Source organism: Mytilus edulis, chromosome 8, assembly GCF_963676685.1.
Source record: "Mytilus edulis chromosome 8, xbMytEdul2.2, whole genome shotgun sequence".
Classification (NCBI taxonomy): domain Eukaryota; kingdom Metazoa; phylum Mollusca; class Bivalvia; order Mytilida; family Mytilidae; genus Mytilus; species Mytilus edulis.
The window spans coordinates 54296638-54302742 of NC_092351.1; the positions used below are offsets into that span (position 1 = coordinate 54296638).

At 30.1% G+C, this 6105-nt stretch overlaps 1 long non-coding RNA gene across 1 annotated transcript; it reads right to left on the minus strand.

Moving 5' to 3' along the window:
* Positions 1 to 4379: 4379 nt before the first annotated feature.
* Positions 4380 to 5670, minus strand: LOC139485886 (uncharacterized). The gene is made up of 2 exons (XR_011655420.1): positions 5473 to 5670; positions 4380 to 4694 (listed from the first exon to the last, which is right to left on the minus strand). It is a non-coding gene; the product is annotated as an uncharacterized lncRNA (long non-coding RNA).
* Between the last annotated feature and the right edge of the window lie 435 nt (positions 5671 to 6105).

Sequence of the window (6105 nt, forward strand, 5' to 3'; positions counted from 1 at the left end):
GGCAGGTCAAATATTATGGACATTTACAGACAAGACTGTTTTGAAAGAGCCATGGGGAATAGCGGTCGATGTACGGGGATTTGTATATGTTGTTTGCAACCTGATGAACATTGTTGTAGTGTTATCTCCAGATGGTCAGGATAAAAGAGTGTTACTAACAAATATCGATGGATTGAAAAGTCCTAGGGTTCTACACTATGACAAACTTAGAGATCGTCTTCTGGTCGTTAATGAGGAAACACATGCATTTCTGTTTGACATTTCCGTAAAACAATGAAATATATATCCCTTTAAAGGAAACAAGAGTTCATAGACAAAGAAATCGTTAACAAATACAAGCTTATTTTATAAACAATATTCTCTAATTTTGAAATGACTTCCAAAGAAATTACTGAGAATAATGGCCTGCAAAAACAAAAGATTATAACCACCACAAGAAATTTGATGCATCATGTGTCTACGGTTATGTTATAGATCTAGACTTGTTATAAACTCTAAGCCTATAAATTGGTAAATTTTGACTCAACCTGATTTTACAAATATTTAAGGCAATATTGGCTTTAAAAAGTTTAATCAATAGTAAATAATTCAAATATATTTTATTGCTAATCAAAGCGCCCACAAGGAGCAGAACAATCAACATTAATTACATACAAATGATTACAAGTGATTCAATATGATTAACACACAATGTTATAAAAAAAAAAAAAAAAAAAAAAAAAATAATCAAACCAAAAAATATTTATTAAGACAAGTACAAGAATACAACAAGCACAGTGTTTAATAACATAAGGGGGTGACTGGACATTTTTATATCTATATATCATTTAAGAAAACTTTCCTATATGAGGATAAATTTTCCAATAATTCTCCGAGTTTCTGGAGTATGAAAGTATCTTCAGAGGACATTAGCCAAATAAATTGTGATTTAATATCTAAACCACTAAAATGTTTAAACCGTTGTTTTATTTCATTTAAAAAGTTGAAACGAATATTTGAAAGTTTGTGGCACTGAAGAAGAAAATGAATTTCATCCTCAACCTCAGTACCGCACAATTTACAGATACGTTCTGACACTGTCAGATTTTTGTACCTTCCCCTCTCAATCTCTAAATTGTGAGCACTGATACGGAATTTTGTTAAATAATGTCTATATCTAAAATTTTCCTGCAAAAGGTAATTTTCTAAGCAAAATCTGCTTTTAAAAAGTCTATAAGTTCTGAGCTTGTTACCATATAGTTTATTGCCTCTGAAATCATTATTAAGCTCAGTTTGCCATATTAAATCATATTTTGATTGCATCTTTTTGCATAAATAGTTTTTTAACTTCGTCTTTAAATTAAGTGCATAATTTTCATTGATGCTAAAGTATTTAAATAAAGTTTGAATACTGGTATACCAGCTCTTTTTCTGCTCATCATGTAGAGATTTTGAGAGGTTGAAAGCCTCTTTTAATAATAAGTCATCAGATTTTTTTAAACGTATATAATATTTAAACATATTTAACAAAACCTCCAAAAATAGAGGATATCTGCCCAGTTCACCCATAACTGCAATATTTGTTGCTTTTTTACTTACTCCAAGTATAAATTTACAAAAGCTTAAATGAGCCTTCTCTACTGCCAGGTCTCCACATAGTTTTTTGAAATAGTTATCCCCTTGAGTGTTTAGTTTGTGAAAGTTAATGTCACCCCATATTTCACTGCCATACATTAAGACGGATTTAACTGTATGGTCAAAAACATGAATGAGAGTTTTTATTTTTGGTTTATGACCTGAGAAACATTTTTTTAGTTTAAATAAGGCCTTTAACCCTTTATTATACATTTCATGTTGGGCATCTGTAAATTTGCCATTAATACTAAATTTGACACCCAAGTAGGTATAATTTTTTGTGTTCGTTAGGGGGGTATTATTTAAATGAAATTGAGTAGAAAGAAGTCTACCAGAATTGCTAAAAATCATGACTTTGGATTTAGTAATGTTAACTTCCAGTCCCCAATTATTGCAATAGATCTGTAGTTTATCAAGACATTCTTGTAGACCCCTAGGAGTTTCAGAAAGCAAAATTAGATCATCTGCATACATCAGACAATTAAGTTTTGTATTATTTAGTTTAACTGGAAAGCAATCCTCATCAAATATTTCTGGAATATCATTAACAAAAATGTTGTATAAGATGGGACTTAAATTATCTCCCTGTCTCACTCCTATAAAAGATGAAAAAGTGTCAGTTACATGATTAGTGTCAATTTTCACTGACAATAAAGTTTTACTATATATATCTTTAACAACATTATAAAATAGATCACTAACACCAAGTTTTCTTAATTTATAAAATAAGCCTTCATGCCAAACTTTATCAAAGGCTTTTTTGAAATCAATAAAGCAGGTATACAAATGTTTTAAACCTGTTTGAGTATATTTATCAATAAGACATTTCATGACAAACATATGATCTGAAGTACGCTTGCCTTTGCAGAAACCAATTTGCTCAGGACAAATGATATTTCTTTTAATACAAAATTTTTCTAATCTTTTAGTAAGAATTTTTGTAAATACTTTACTGAGACAACTAGTCACAGTTAGTCCACGATAATTTGATGGATCATCCTTTGAACCATTTTTAAATAAGGCAGTTATAAAACCATTAGCCCATATCTGAGGATAGTTTCCAGTTGAAAGTATTTTATTAAAAACATGATTTAAACTTTTAATTAGAAAACTTTGACTGTTTTTTATCATTTCATTTGAAATACTGTCTGGGCCACATGATTTTTTATTCTTTAAAGTATGAATTGCATCAGAAATTTCTTTATCTGTGATAAGGATGTCTAATTCAGTAAAAACTTTAGCATTTTCTAAATTACGTAAAAATTCTATTATATTAGGAGAAGGAGTTACTGGTTTTTTGTTAAGATCTTTAAAATATTCAGCCCACTCCGTGCTTGTTATATTTGATGATTTTTCTGTTTTTTTGTCTGAATTTTTAAGGGATTCTAATAAAGTCCAATAACTTTTTGGGTTTTCCTCACGCAAATTATCAAGTTGATCTATAAGATCAGCACGGAATTCTCTATATTTAGTTTTTCTTGCTTTTCTGTATTTTTTCAGTAAAGCAAAGAAGGAGGATCTAATATAAGGATCTTTGTTATATTTTTTAAAAAGCTTTTCTTTATCGCATAACTGTTTTTTCATATTTATGAGGGGTAGGTCAAACCATTTCGACTGTTGACTTTTCTTCACTTTAGCAGTACTATTTACCTTTTTTATAATCTTTTTCTTAATAGAAATATTATGCTTCATTGAGTTATATACATTAGAGTCAACTTTGGTTATACGACTGTCCAACATATAACTCATAGACCAAAAAAGAAGACAATAATCGAATGCAGCATATATAAAACAAATTCAAGTGCTGTGGATGTTATTGTTTCCGTACCCATCATTTGAGTTTGTTTATTTAACTCAACTGTGCCCCATTTACACTTTGTTTTAATAAAAATAATTGCGGTTTGTTTTTTGTTTGTGAGTTCCCCTTTTTATAATATAGCCCAATCAGGTTGTTGCAGACTATTAAATGTGCTTCTGGTTTTTTTTATCACGTTTTTTTTTTTATTAGTCACCTATAGAGAAATACGGTTGGGTCTTTTCTGATTGACGGTCGTATAAAAGCAATAGGTCAAAAGTATTAAAATGACAAGAAAAGTTTATAGAATTGAAACAGTACCGTTTGATATCACAGTTTCTATCATGAGAGTGTGTAAAATATGGGCAGACAATACCAAAGTGATATTAAAACCATACGTCGAAGGTAAAATGACAATCCCATTGAGAAAAAACGGGACAAGGTAACCAAATCTACGAAACTTTACATAGAAAACTAAAACAAAACAAAAAAGAATCCCATTAAAAAAGGGAAGGTTTCTTCAATTGACACAGAAGGGTAAGTATATACTGCTACAGGTCTCTAATGCATAGTATCGAAATACTAGAGAGAGTAAATTATTTTCATGGACGTCAAGTTGGTTACTTATTCCTTATTCGTTACTTATTCCTTATTCCTTACTTATTTGGTACTTATTCCTTATTCTTTATTCGTTACTTAAAACATTGTTGTGACGTCATTCTATTGTTTTACCTGTTCTTTATTTCAGTGATTGGACTATCATTTACCTGTAAGAAACCATTATGTCACCTTTAGCTGTCCAATATTTTTAAGAATAGCCCTCCTCTTTCTTAAAAATATTGGACAGCTAAAGTAGCATAACTGATTCTTACAGGTAAATGATAGTTAAATCACTCAAATAAAAAACCTATTAATACCCCAATTGTTTTCATCTTGTAAACATTAAATACAACCAAAGAACAAATGACAGTTAAATAAAAACATTTTATTAAAGTCACTTTCCAATACAATAACTTTGTCACTCATCAAAACGGTTTCTTGAGGAAAAGAAATCACTTTCAAATTGATTTTTAACACATCCAATACTAATATCACAGCCATTTTCTCGTGTTTTGGGGTTGTCTCTTTTAAGACTAATTCAATAAGTTGATTATGCTCGTTGAAAGTCTTGTTCTTTGGATTTTATGAATTTATTTCTTTTTTCAAAAGAGTTATCCTCATCCGTCTTTAGACTATCAAAATTGACCTCTGGTGTTGCTCTTATTCTTCCTAACATCAGTTTCAACTACAATTAAAAATGAATAAAGCAATGAAGTAATTATTTTTTAATTTGATAGATCATGCTACAATACAAGGGCCATGAACAAACTAAACCTTATCCTGTGTAGAAAGTGCGAATTTTGAACTTCCTTCATGAACTAGGGGACTATAATAGTTTTAATAATATTCAAGTTTCTAATTTGATTAAGAAATATTGTTTTTTTAAGTCTGATATTATTGCTTAAATATAAATATAATGCTACACTTCGCTCATGAACCACGATGAATATGGAAAGTAGAATAAAGGAACACATTACCGCATTTTATCTGTCAAACAAACCAATCGTGTTTCCGATTCGCACTTTTTTGCAGTGATCGTTTTATGAGAGATTTTTTTTTCAAAAGAAGATCGAGACAAGAATATATTTCGGTAACATTTATAAAACACAAAGGACTCAATAAACAAATAAACGAAAAAAAAGAGCGACACGACCTTGCAGAAAGAAAAAAAACAGAAAAGGGGGGGGTGTATTCAGGTGGTACCGTTTGGGTACAGTCTCTTGAAAAATCCAATAAAAGAATATAACTGATTGCATGTTGCTATTTCTTCATTTGTTCAGATTAATTAATATGTATTTGTAATAAAATCGACTGCGGTGCACTCGATATGGTTCAACAAGAACCTGTTTTCATATCCTATTCTTTTTCTTTTTTCATTCACTTGGTAAAAATAAAACCCAAGAAGAAACAAGAAACTAAAAGAGGAGGACTACATTTTGAAATATAATATATATAAAACTAACCATTGTTAGCTGCTTTGTCTATATCCTCTTTGTAATCCACACTGAATACTGTATCTGAATAGATTCCAATTACACATTTGATTTTAATCCAAAGTTTGAAACAACACAATCACTAATACATGCAACGACATCTTTTTCTTCGTTTTTGCATTTAAAATATACTTTCATCACTTTATCCATTTTGAAACACAAACCGTATGTAATCACGGACACTATGAGCAGAAAATGTGAGTAGTCCTTGCGCACGTAAAAATCACGATACACATACCCTGTGTCTTACTGTTATTCTTCATGTAGCAATACATGTTGTTTACCTTCAGCTGTACTTTCTTTTTGTCTATTTGTATTAAGTTTAGTTATTGTTTAAAGGGGCCAACATGTAGGATATATTTTAATGTAAAGAAAGTTTATTCACAAAACAATTTTCATACTTGATGAAAATAAATCTTTGCTGGCTTTTCTTTTATTTTAACTTTTATCGACGTGTTAAACAATGTTTTAAGTAAGATATAAGCCTCTAACAGTCCATTCTGTAAAATATTGAACAGGTCTTCGGCCTGCGGCCTCAGACCTGTCCAATATTTTACAGAATGGACTGTTATCGGCTTATATCCCTTACCTATTCGTTACTTA